The sequence below is a fragment of the Pleurodeles waltl genome, chromosome 7 (assembly GCF_031143425.1).
Source record: "Pleurodeles waltl isolate 20211129_DDA chromosome 7, aPleWal1.hap1.20221129, whole genome shotgun sequence".
NCBI lineage: Eukaryota > Metazoa > Chordata > Amphibia > Caudata > Salamandridae > Pleurodeles > Pleurodeles waltl.
In genome coordinates, this window is record NC_090446.1 from 454394325 (window position 1) to 454408383 (window position 14059).

A 14059-nucleotide genomic window follows, 5' to 3' on the forward strand; every position below is an offset into this window, starting at 1 on the left:
AGACACTCTGCAGGCATTCTGACTATGGGTGACCTTTTTGAAGATGGGCAGCTTCTGTCCTTCAGTGCTCTTATGAAATTGTTTACCATTCATAAAACTACATTTTTAACATGCAGGTTACTGACATTGTCCACTGATGCGGCTGGAAAATTACACTGGCAGAGCCATAAACATATACAGTCATGTATATTTATACAGTATGGGTGGAGGCTGGCAAATAATCAACTGCTTGCCAAAGTATTACGTAAACACATACAGGCCTCCTTAATGGGTTTTCTGAATAAGTGGGAATAAGTTGATAAGGTGTTCTGTGATAAGGAATGGGAAATAATTTTAGCCTACCCAGCCATCGTCTCCATGACTGCTAGATTAAAAATCATACATGTTAATGTTTTCAACAAAGCCTATCTTACCCAGAACCAAATAGATGACTTTTCCTGAAGTGAATGATGACTGTCTTTGCTGCAGTTCACCTATAGCGATTTGCTGCACAAGACATGGTTGTCATGTGCAGCAAATCCATTTGCTTAGCTCTGTTCGGGTCAACTGTTACATCTGAGATTGCCCAGGTCACTGCATGATTAGGAGTTCTGCATTTTAGGAGTATTCAAATGCAGCAAAATAAAAAATAGATATACTAATAACCTGTTTGCTGGACCTTACTCTATTTTTTGCACAGTACGCCATTTCACAGAATTTGAAAGGTAGAGTGCCTAATCAGATATCTGCTTGGCGCCAGTCTATGATGGCATTTGAGGGGCTGGAACCAGAGCACTGAGAAGAGAGGAAGCTTGAGACCTCAGGAAGCATCCTTTGTCTAATGGTATGGATGAACTTTTGTCCATTGTACAGTCAGGGGTCATTGATGATACCCTCCCACCTCAGGCACACTGACACTTAACAGGCAAAATCACTTCTCATAGAGGTAACCCATATTGAGTATAGCCTGATCTCAACAATTGATAACAAGTCCCCATCTCCACCCCAAACAACGCAACAAGATGGTATTTTCTGCCGGTGGAATGTTCCCTCTGCTCCTAATATTGATGGATATGCTCGTACGTCTGGCGCACTATTTGTGTTTTTCTACTTACCATGCCATTTTGTAGTGTTCATATTTATTGTTTTTATTTCTGTGTATATCCATTGCTTTGGTTGTTACAATGCTTGTTGTATAATGTCAAGGTTCTTTTCTGGAACTGGGATTGCATTGGTCGCTGTGGGGCTCTGGAACTGGGGACAGTCAGTTGCCTTCAGTTCCAGGAGTTTACCGGTGAAGGTGTAGTCGTGGGTCCTGATACTTATTAAACTTGATCATCTTCTCAAGCCTTCTGGTGTATGGAAATCCTTCTTTTGATCACCGTCTGGACACGAGGCCCTACTGCTGCACATTTATCCCTAGATGTGCCCACTGGTTCTCACTACAAACTGCCTAATGTTTCCCACCTGCCAAGTTTACTGTTCTTTTACATTCTTCTTCAAGTAGATAGTTGCTTCTGCTGACCTAGATGGTAAACCGATGATCTAGATTGAAAATAGTTATTTCCAAATGTGTCATATCCAAGTTGTCCATCTTTTTAGACTCCATGTGATGACCCGCAAAACGCTACGATGCTTTTTACTGCATGTATTGCTATAATGTTAATGCAAAAACAACAAAGAAAATATTTAAAAAAAATCCCCCTGCAAAGACTATACAAAAAAATTATATTCTCCAAGAACTGCCATTACAAGATTCCTGACAGGTTGTAGTTTTTATGTTGTTGTTAGCACTTTCGATGCTGTTAAATTCACCATACATTAGCTAATTGACATGGGCACCAAAATAAAAGTGTCCCTCATTTGTGAATTAGATAGTTAAAATTAAGTGGTACATGATTGCAAACTGGGGCAGTTTTGAACTTGTAAAGTTGCTGCTTAAGTGTTTTGCAAGTTTTGGAAGACTGCATGGCTTTGAGCTTGCTGCAGGCAATGTTTTCTTTAATATCAGAGAAATAGTCAGTAAAAACTGGTCTGGCAGGCCATAACACAGGCCTATTAGCAGCCAAAAAATCAGCCCACACACACACACAGAACTGTTAGACAGGCCCATCCGGCACTACCTGATTGCCTTATGTGCCAGTCTGACCCTGTATATAGTGCTCCAGTATCCCAATCGAGGACAGATTATTTAATTGACTAACACTATTGTTGCAATGTCATTGCCATCCTGTTGGTGGGGTTGCTGCGAACCTGCTGGATGGCTCCTCTGATGGATGCTGTCAAAGAGTCTTTCCCTAAGATTCCGTTTGCACCGGTGAGGAGAACTGCTCCACATTGGAGCTGCAGGGGACCACAAGTCCCACAATCCTCTGTGGGCTTCTCACCTGGCTGCAATTAGTGCTACAAAAGAGCCTTGTTGCCCCACTGAGCACATGTCACGCTGTGATTGCCATCCTATTGGTAGGGTTGCTGGGAAACTGCTGGATTGTTGCCCTGCTGGACTTTGTCAAAGAGCTATTCCCTAGGACTCTGTTTGCAACAGTGGGGAAAGCTGCTGCGCATTGGAGCCGCATGGGACCACAAGTCACACAATCCTCTCTGGGCTTCTCACTTTGCTCTAATTAGCGCTATAAAAGAGCCTCCCTTCCCCGCTGCGCAGGACGCACCCAGGTGAAGTCCGGGCCAAGGGTGGGCCCATTCTTACCTATCATTGCCAGGAAGAGCCAGGGCAGGGTCACCCCGAACTTTACGAAGTGGTGGGGGGGAGGGGGGGGTGGCTGGCCTCCAGGGGTCAGGTGGGCCTAACATAATCTTCATGCTCAAGAAGTCAAGTGTCTGTCGAGTTGCACATGCACACTAGGACCACTTTTGGGATTGTAGCTGCTTAGGAAGTGCTGTTTCAGGTGGGACTCCCACTTCCAAACTGTCTGGGTTGCTCTCTTGTGTTCTGTGTTTTCTTTGTTCCTAATCCACCATTGCTACAGCCCCCAGGGACACACCATTTGCACTATTTATACCACCCAATCGATATTTTGGTGATTTAGGATGGGAGAGTTTTTATAATGTCTTGATGATTGTTGTTTTAATTGAACTCAATTCAGAATTCTTATTCTAATTTTTATTTTTACGCTGTTGAGGTGTTTGGGGCAGATTTAGCATGGGGAAGGGCAAAGTAGTGGAGGAGCTTGGGGGCAAAAAAATTAAAAGCTGTAAGCTATGGTCGACCACGGACAAGGGCAAAGCCCATGCACCCACTAATCTTAATGGTATTGACACCCTCTTTTAAGATGTTGAGTCACTACTGGGGGGAGATAAGCCTGAACTACCACTTAACACACGCAACAAGGGTGCCCCTATCTTCACTAAGAGACGGAAGGAACATTCAGAGGCCTCCACACATGGGTGGGTTTTGGAAGGCCAACTCCAACCTTCTTCTCCCCGATCAGGGGACCCTACTTGTAAACCTACTGAAGGTGCAGGGCTTGCGTTCCTACTGCTCTCGTGCTCAAACTGATTTCCTGTGCTAGCCACTACATTGTCCCCACACAGTGAGACATCAGTTGCAGGGGGACGCTCTGCTAGCCCCAAGTTAGGCTTCGCATCTGCTGCTGTCGCCACTACTGAGTTTGTCGCCGGACCTACTTTACCCACCTCTCCAGCACCAACCATGGTAGAGCCTTCCTTAAAGGGACCCAACATGGATGCTGCTGGAATTTACACACCACATAAAAAGCTCCAGGAAGAGGTGACATTGTTAAAGGCCCACGTTTCCACCTTAACAGCTGAACTTGGCCATCTGAAGTCCTTAACTCCCCTTCCTGTTCTCACCCTTGTAATACATGATGCTCTTCCATCTTACTTGACCTTAATTGCAGAGTGCAATAGGCTCAAAGACAATAGTATGGGGGCCACACATAATAAGTGGACAATCTCACATTCTCAGAATATGCACCCAGATAGGATCCCCGTTAGGACCCCATCGAATCCCTTCCCTGCCCCTTGTTTTCCCTCCAGCCTCATCCCATATCTTTAGCTCAGAAAAAGAGGAGATCTGCTCCAAAGAATAATTCATTAAGGGTGCATTCTACAGGTGAGCTGTGGACTGCACAGGAGCACAGTGCAGGGATAGCCTACAGGGTCGGAGTCCCCAAGTTATGGGAAGGGTTTTATGAAGACAAACTTTCTCTTACCAACAAGTGTATTCACTATATTACAGAAGTCCCACAATGTTATTTGATCATTAATTCTGACATTTCACATGTTAGCTTGGGCTAAGGGCTTGCAATGGGCGAACCTGTCAGATCGTGAAGCATCCCATACCTTTAATCGCCCGGGTGCAACAAGCAGGATTGATTATATCATGATAGCCCTTCCAATTTGGCGTGATCTAGTGCATATGAGGGTCCTCTCTAGAACCAATAGCTATCACAATGCCTTGCTCTGTTCATCTTGCTAACACAGCCCGACATGGCCCCTCCCTCATGCTCCCTGGAGCTGATCCATTCTAACGATGGTAGGAAAATTAAGTAAGCCAAAGCAGCCCTTCACACTCATCTCAGGGATTAAATGGAGTACGTGCTTCTAAAAGCCACTGCCAAAGTCGATCATTTGCACCCTGTAGTAGTAAACTCCTTGTAATACGTGAAATACATAAAAGTTTATTTAGTACTTTAGAGGAGTGCTTTACATCTACCCGAGTGGGCAAAAGTTATGTCATTAAACCCTCTTACACTTGGTTTAATAAAGCTTGCAGCAGGGTAAAACTTGATCTTTGGAGGTCCCTTGTGGTTGGAGGACATTCCATTGCAGCCTGTAGGAAACTTTATAAGCAGACATTATATAGAGCACAAAAAGAATGGGAATGTTGGTGCTGGAACGACTTTTATGATGCTTCAGTTGATAGTGATAGCAAGAAATTTGGCAGTTGGTGGCAAACAAAGGGCTTAATCCCCCTCACCCATCCAGCAGCTCCCAAACAACTGGAGCAGTGGTATAATCACTTCTCTGACCTTGATAGCCTCATCCCAGGGAAAAGTTGTGATATGAAATGCACAAGGTCCTCTCTATTAGCCCGGTCACCTAGCACAATCGTATTAGGGTTAAGATTAAGCAAAATCGTGAAGGCTATAGAGACCACTGATGCTGGCAAAGCGGCATGGACCTCTTTCAATCAGATGTTGAGGGCTGGGCCAAATATTTGAACACCTTATCTTCCCTCATTTTTTTCAGAGATGGAAATTCCACCGAGCTGGAAGTCAAGGTAAATTGTCCTGATATACAAGACAGGCCAATAGTTGGCAGGAGATTTCTTTTGTCCTATCAGCCTAGTTGACAAATCACAAAAAGTTTTTAGTAGACAGATATGGTTCCTTCTGGAGCAATGGATTGACCACCATAGGCCTCTATGTCATCTCCATGCTGGCTTTAGATGCCAAATGGGCACCATCGAACAGGTCTTCAGGTTCACAGCTGCTTATTGGAAGACCATCTGTAATAGAGTCACCACCATTACGGATGACTCTATACAGGTCAGGCCGACAGGGGCGTACCCTGGGGGCACTTTGGAGAGCCCCGCGTTCAACAAAACACACCCTGACCCGAAAGCAAAAGAAAAAGACGAGGATGGAGGGGGCGGAGCGGGAGATGCAGAAGGGTTTTCAGAGGAAGATGGGAAGATTGGGGAAGGGAGAGGAGACACTGAAAGGGACGAAAGCACAGAAAAAGAAAAAACTGACGCAAAGTCAAAAAAGGCCAGACATCGCAGGTTTGGATGCACTTACTGTGCACTGTGATGTCTTACTGAAACCGGAGAAGACCAAACAGGAAAAAAACACTCGAAAGAAGTGGAAACAACCCGCCATGTCCGAGGAGGGACGTGGCTAATGCAGGTACATTCCTGTATATCTTTGTAAAGAGAAAACAAACCATAAAACGGAGTTGGTTATATTGGTTGATGGCACATAATCACTAGGACCCTATTTAAAAATGCACCAAGGCTAAACACTGGTTCACTGCATGTACAACTGTAGGCACTTTTCCGCACTTCCCCTCCACCCCCCCCTAAGCCAGGAGAAAAACAGAGAAAGGAACACAAAACAAAATACTTACCTCTTGTCCCTCTGTTTTCACTCTCGCCCATCCTCTGTGGAAACATCGTACTCTGGAACAGAGATCTACCTAGAAGAGAGAGATTAAGACAGTCAACCCAAGCCTAGCGAAGAAGACACCCAAAAAGAGAGAAAGAAGGGACAAAGAGGAAAGATAAAGAAGAAGAAAGCGAAAGAAGGGATTTAATATAAAAACTCATGGAAACCAATAAAAAGAAACCCAGTTGTCTTTACAAACTAAAGAGTTGTGTCTTAAACAATACCTCTGACCAGGCCCACAATTCTAATATCCACTACATATTGGTATCAGAAGTGTTATAATATTCCCTATAAATAGAAAGGGAATATGGAGGTAAAACCCTCCTTAGAAGACATGATTAGTCTGCTGGCCGAAGGGCAAAGACATTTGCAGATGGTCTGGGAGGAACAATTAAGAGAAGCCCGGAATGACAGGGAAACGCTACAGAACGCTTTAAAAAGTCAAGCAACGATCAGTGCAAATAACCAGTTGGTTCACAAAACAGCTCTTCAAAAGCTAACTGACACTATAGCCAGCACCAGAGTGCATCCCAATGTACCTAGTTCTGTATTACAAAAGTTTCAAGAGGGAGAAGACCATGATGCTTTCTTTACAAATTTTGAAAGGGTTGCAGCATCCGCGCATTGGCCTCAAAACAAATGGGGACAGTATGTGGCACCCCTTTTGACAGGAACATTACAAGCCGCTTACCAAGCAGTCAATCCAGGTGAAACAACACCCTATACAGAGGTAAAGAAAACCATTCTTGAAAGGGTAGGCTTTGATACAGAGTATTATCGTTTAAAATTCAGGAAGACGAAATGGATCCCCATGGAAAACCCCCTGCTCTATACCACAGAGTACAAGATTTAGGGTGAAAATGGTTGGGTCCGATCGGCACAAATAGAGAAGAAGTAAAACAGATAATAGTACTAGAACAGTTTTTAGAGGCTTTACCCATACAAACTCATAACTGGATTAAACCACGTCATCTGCTATAGACTTGGCATGTGCGTTTCACAGAGCACCTGACTTCAGACTAACTCCCACAAAAGGACCTGGGAGGAAAACAGACTATCTCTTCTTCCAGACCACGACCGATAAAAAGCTCAGAGGACAGTCCTATTGCATGGGTGCCAGACAAAGAACCTAATCAATCACCCCAATGCTACCATTGTGCAGAGTGGGGACACATTGCTTGTAATTGTCCCCACAAACTACCTAAACCCGAGCCCATGGAGATAGGGATTACCAGAGGCAGAGTACTATGTACAGCCCGAGGGGTGTCACAATATGCGAAAGAGATATTAGTAAACAATAAACCCACTAGGGTGTTAGTTGACTCCGGGTGCAACCAGTCAGTGATTAAAGCAGAATCGGTAACCAAAGAGCAAATCAGGCAAGAGGAATTTCTCTCTATATGTTGTATCCATGGGGTAAGAGACAGTACCCAATAGCTGAAATCCACAGAGAGTGGAGGGGACAGAGAGAAATCCTCCTACTAGGGGTAATACCACATCTGGTTGAAGAGATCATTATAGGAACTGACTATGCTGATTTTCCTGAACTATTGGACAGTGTTCGTAAAAGTTATATGACAGAGACATGGTTGATGGAAGCCCCCTTTGCTCAGACGCCCATTAGTCTAGGTAAGGAAAAAAGAAAATTAAGCAGAAGAGAAAAAAAGAGAACATCAAATATAATACCATATGCCTAACCCTAATGATTCTTTTCATTTAAACCCAACAGAAAAACCTATCTTGGCGACACTACCACCTTTACGTGTTAGTCAAAGAGATGATCCCACATTACAACATGCTTGGGCCTCCGCTGTCACTGAGAAAACAGGACAGGTGGGTCCATATTTCCTACCCCAGAATGGTCTGCTATATAGGGTTGTAAAACATAATAAACAGGAGAAGACACAATGGGGGTGATTATGACCTTGGCGGACGGCGGAGGCCGTCGGCCAAGGTACCGCCGCTAAATGACCGCACCGCGGTCAAAAGACCGCGGCGGCCATTCAGAAATTTCCTCTGGGCCGGCGGGCGCTCTCCAAAAGAGCGCCCGCCGGCCCAGAGGAAATGCCCCTGCAACGAGGACGCCGGCTCAGAATTAAGCCGGCGTAGTTGCAGGGGTGCGACGGGTGCAGTTTGCACCCGTCGCGTATTTCAGTGTCTGCATTGCAGACACTGAAATACACAGTGGGGCCCTCTTACGGGGGCCCCTGCAGTGCCCATGCCATTGGCATGGGCACTGCAGGGGCCCCCAGGGGCCCCGCAGCACCCCCTACCGCCATCCTGTTCCTGGCGGGAGACCCGCCAGGAACAGGATGGCGGTAGGGGGTGTCAGAATCCCCATGGCGGCGGAGCGCGCTCCGCCGCCATGGAGGATTCCCCCGAGCAGCGGGAAGTCGGCGGGAGACCGCCGACTTTCTGCTTCTGACCGCGGCTGAACCGCCGCGGTCAGAATGCTCGTGGGAGCACCGCCAGCCTGTTGGCGGTGCTCCCGTGGTCGGTGGCCCTTGCGGCCACCGGCCGCCAGGGTCAGAATGACCCCCAATTAGTGGTACCCAATCCATATTGCACCCAAGTACTACATTTAGCTCATGGTAAAGTAAGAGGAGGACACGTTGGGAGAGAAAAAACAGAGGAATACCTATTCTGGCTCTTCTATTGGCCTGGTGTATTTTCAGATATTCATAGATTCTGTGCACAATGCCCAAAGTGTCAAGTCATTAACTCAGGAGCCCTTAGAAGAGCTCCCCTTTTCCCATTACCAGTTACTGACATTCCTTTTTCTAGGGTTGGTATGGACCTGGAGGGATCCTTAACCCCTTCTTCTAGAGGGTATATGTATATTCTTGTTCTTGTAGATTATGCCACACAGTACTCCGAAGACATCCCTCTTACCAGTATGACCACCAAAAATGTGGCACATGCCATGATTGTTTTTTTTCCCTCGGGTATGTTTTCCGAAAGAATTGTTAACAGATCAAGGCACTCCTTTTATGTCCCGACTTATGACTCAAATATGTCACATATTAGGGGTAAAACACAGTCACACATCTGTTTATCACCCACAGACAGATGGGTTGGTAGAGAGATATAATCATACCATCAAAACACTGCTAAAAAAGACAATATCTGACTTGGGAAGAGATTGGGACAAAAAGTTACCTTTAGTTCTATATGCTATACGTACCCATGTTCACGCCTCAACTGGACTTAGCCCCTTTGAATTGGTTTTCGGACGTCAACCCCGAACCCTATGGGATATGGCAGCTGAAAAGTGGGAGGAGAAAGAGGCAGTCGATAAAGATATACTTGAATACACTAACCAGCTAAAAGATCACATACAAACGGTTTGGGATGATGTCAGAATCCATCTAGAAGAAGCACAAGAGAAACAAAAGAAATACTATAATCAAGGTACTACCTTAAGGGATCTAAGAATAGGGGACAAGGTATTAGTGTTGTTGCTCAGTTCTGAGAATAAATTGTTAGCCAAATGGCAAGGACCATACGATATACTAGAAAATCTAAACCCTGTTACCTACCGGTTATTAATATCAGAAACACCAAAGAAAACACAAATCTATCATATTAATTTACTAAAAAAATGGGAGGACAATGATTTCAAATCCCAGAAACTAGATACAGTTTTTTTGTAAATAAAGTAAAACCACTGGAAATAGAGTTATGTCCTCAACCTGATAACTCTTGTGAAATACTCCCCCTCATTAACCCCGATCTACCTAATGACCACCGAACACAACTACTAGCGATATTACACAGAATCTGAGACTTTTTTCATTGACCCCCTGGGAAGATCTCTTTGATACAACATAAGATTAACACCAAAGAAGGGAAAGTTGTCCATCTTAGACCCTATTGTATACCTGAAGCCCGTAGGAAAGTGGTTGAACAAGAAGTGCAGAACATGTTGAAAATGGGTATAATTGAGCCCTCAATAATTCCATGGTGTTCCCTAGTAGTTTTGGTTCCGAAAATTAATGGAACAGTCCGCTTCTGTATCGACTTTCGACAATTAAACAATGTATCTGATTTTGATTCTTATCCAATGCCAAGAGTGGATGAGTTGATCAAACAGTTAGGAAAAGCCCAATATCTGTCCACGTTAGACCTTACGAAAGGGTACTGGCAAATACCCTTAAACCCCCAAGATAAGAAAAAAACTGCTTTCTCTACCTCTTCGGGTTTATATCAATTTACTGGACAACATTTGTTCCATCTCTCTAAGGTGTTCCATACGCTAGTAGAAGCAGGCTTAACCGCCAATCCAGATAAATGTAATTTAGCAAGGGACTCCATTGCCTATCTTGGTTAAAATATAGAGAAAGGTTAAATACAGCCTCAACTCGACAAAGTCGAAGCCATCCTCAAGATACCTTCCCCCCCAAACCAAGTAGGAAGTGCGATAATTTTTAGGGATGGTTGGTTATTATTGTTGCTTCATCCCCAATTATTCCACCATTGCAACCCCTTTAACTAACCTTTTTAAAAAAGAGCGGCATACGAAATTCAGGGAATTAACTCCAAAGCAAACTGATATCTACGAAACCCTCAAACTATTTGACAACCAGACCAGTTTTACGTTGCCCCGACTTTACAAAACCTTTTTATTTACAAACAGACGCATCTAATGTGGGAACAGGAGCAGTGTTGTCCAAAAAGACTAAAATTAAATAACACATCCCATAGTCTATATAAGCAGGAAGTTACTACCAAGGGAAAAACACTATCCTGTGATTGAGAAGGAATGTTTGGCAATAAAATGGGATGTCGAAAGTTTAAAATATTACTTTTTGGGACATCATTTCATATTAACTACAGACCATGCTCCTCTCACTTGGTTAGCCTGGAATAAGGATACTAAACCCTGAATATTGCAGTGGTTCATGGAACTACAACCTTTTATGTTTCGGATTCAACATCTCCCAGGAAACCAATTAGTCCCTGCAGACTATTTATCCCGAAATCCTATAGAAACGGGACTTAATCAGCCCTTTCCAAGATGGGGCAAATGTAATAGAGTCACCACTGTTACGGATGACTCTATACAGGTCGGGCCGACAGGGGCGTACCCCGGGGGCACTTTGAAGAGCCCTGCGTTCAACATAACGCACCCCGACCCGGAAGCGAAAGGAAAAGACGAGGATGGAGGGGGCGGAGCGGGAGACGCAGAAGGGTTTTCAGAGGAAGACTGGAAGATTGGGGAGGGAGAAGAGACGCCGAAAGGGACGAGAGCGCGGAAAAAGAAAAAACTAACGCAAAGTCAAAAAGGCCAGACATCACGTGTTCGGACGGCACAGGACATCTTACTGAAACCGGAGAAGACCAAAGAGGAAAAGAGCCACTGAAAGAAGTGGAAACAACCCACCACGTCCCAGGAGGGACGTGGCTAATGCAAGTACGTTCCTGTATACTGGGACCTACCAACTATATTTTTAAGAGAGGGAGGGGGAGGGAAGGGAGTGAACAGGGAGGGAGATAAAAAAGTGAATGCTCCCAACTAACTCCGTTTGATTCTTTGCCTAAATAAAAGAGAAAACAAACAATAAAACAGAGTTGGTTACATTGGTTGATTGCACATAATCACTAGGACACTCTTTTAAAATGCACCATGGCTAAACGCTAGTTCACTGCGTGTAAACCTGTAGGCACTTTCCTGCACACACCCCCCCCCTTAACCAGGAGAAAAAGAGAAAAAGGAACTCAAAACAAAATACTTACCTCTTGTCCCTCTGTTTTCACTCTCACCCATCCTCTGTGAAAAGGTCTTACTCTGGAACCGAGATCTACCTAGAAGAGAGAGATTAAGACACTCAAGCCAAGCCTAGAGAAAAAGACACCCAAAAAGAGAGAAAGAAGGGACAAAGAGGAAAGATAAAGAAGAAGAAAGCGAAAGAAAGGATTTAATGTAAAAACTTGTGGAAACCAATTTAAAAAAAACACAGCTGTCTTTACAAATTAAAGTTGTGTCTTAAACAATACCTCTGGCCAGGCCCACAATCTGGATACCCATGACACCGTCCTAATGGAAAAATCACATTTATACCTGTTCTTTGTGGACCTGAAAACCTCTTTCGACTTGGTCCCCTGCCTAGAACTCTGGGATGTACTAAAAGCTAGCAGGATGCCCTCTGACCTTTTGAATATAATCAGGCGCCTACACCAGGACACATATGCACAGGTGTTTTGGGGCCCCAAGGGTGAACTTCTAGATTAGATAAGAAATCACAAGGGCGGCCCTCAAGGGCGCGTCCTTGCTCCTATACTGTTTTGTTTATGTCTAAATGGTGTAGTTGCCTGTCTGGAAGACTGTGTGAATGATGCATCCAGGTTGGCGGGTAGGATGCTCCCCTTACTCCTATTTTCTAAAGACAACCACATAGGTCATTCAGTGGCACCATAACTCTGATGGGGCCCCATTAGAAAAGGTCATGGACTTCAATTATTTAGGAGTCACTCTGTCCAAGACCATGACCCTCATTATGACATTGGCAGCCAGCTGACCGGCATGCCGGTGAAGACCACCAAATTATGACCTTGGCAGTGACCCTTCCCATAGACAGCCAATTTACCACCTGAACCACCAGTGTGGTCCGTCCACTGACCACTGTGATAGCCCTCTTCAGGCAGGTGTAAAACAACAACTCGCCCACCATATAATGGCATAGCAGACCGCCAGGGTTTCTGGGGCGGGACTACCGCCACCAAAAGCCTGGCGGAAACACATCATATAGAAGGAGACACACACCTCCAGGGACACAGAGGAGTCTGCCGCTGCCATGGAACCAGAATTGGAAGTACTGCCGATGCTGTACCATTTAATGGCCGTCAAGGAGCACCAACAAAGAAGACGATGGTGAGTACAGCTGCCCAGCACACAAGCGAGGGAGGGGAGAGTGACACACCCACACACACACACACACACCATACACACACACCACACACCCAGAACAATCTGCAGAGAATTCCTACACCAACATAAGCCAGAAGTAAAGACAGCCAGGACACATACCTTAGGTCCAACCTCTGTATTTCGTTGGACCTGCGTCCACAACAACTGAGACAGCTATATACAAAGGGCCATTGGCCAGTCCAATGTTAGCCATAAGCAATGGGGCAACATCCAAGGCCCAACTTGACTCTTAACAGCACAGTCATTCCACTGGGCAGGGCATCATGTTGTAAATAGCCAGGCATCCCAGGGGGCAGGAGGAGGGTTGTGGGTGGTGGGGGGGTTTCTTTTTGGGACAGGGGGTCCTTGAGCTTTGGTTTGGGAGGGGGCAGGTCTTTACCCTTCAATTTAGGGGGCAGAGGAGTGGACTTGGGGCTGGGGGCCACAGTGCCACTCTTGTGCCCTTTAGTGGCAGTTGAAATCTTAGGGGGAGGAACAGGAGTCTAACGGGAGGTGGACGTACTGGGCTGGGGAGGATCTTCCTCTTACAGGCAGGACGGGGAGTGGGAAGAGGTCAAGGCAGGAAAGGAAAATCTTCATAGGACCATGGGGTCAGGTTGTGGGAGGAGGATTGGGAGTGGAGGTAGGGGGATTGGGAGTGGTTGTAGGAGGAGTAGGTGTGCTGGACTTGGGTGCAGGTGCATGGACAGTGTGCATGTGTGAAGTGGATGGCTGTTGGGTGTCTTGGTGGGAGTGTTATGGGTAATTGGGAGACGGCAGACAGGGTGGGAGAGGACAAACAGGACATGTGGATATATGTTGTTGTGGTGTCTTCAAGTTAGGTGGGTGTGCTGCATGAGGTTGTGATGGTGGTGGTGGTGACTGCGCATGTGGTGTGTGGGGTACATGTCTGCTGTTGTGTTGACTGTGGGCAAGGCCTGTACAGGTGGCAGGATCTGAGACTGATGATGCAGTGCATGCAGGTATGGGTGTTGATGTGACTGTAAGGGAGGTGGAGGAGGGG

At 45.5% G+C, this 14059-nt stretch overlaps 1 protein-coding gene across 2 annotated transcripts in view; it reads left to right on the forward strand.

The window, feature by feature from the left end:
- The window catches only part of LOC138304175 (sulfotransferase 1C1-like), a 274351-nt gene that overhangs the window by 197970 nt on the left and 62322 nt on the right, over positions 1-14059 (forward strand). The window lies entirely within an intron of this gene.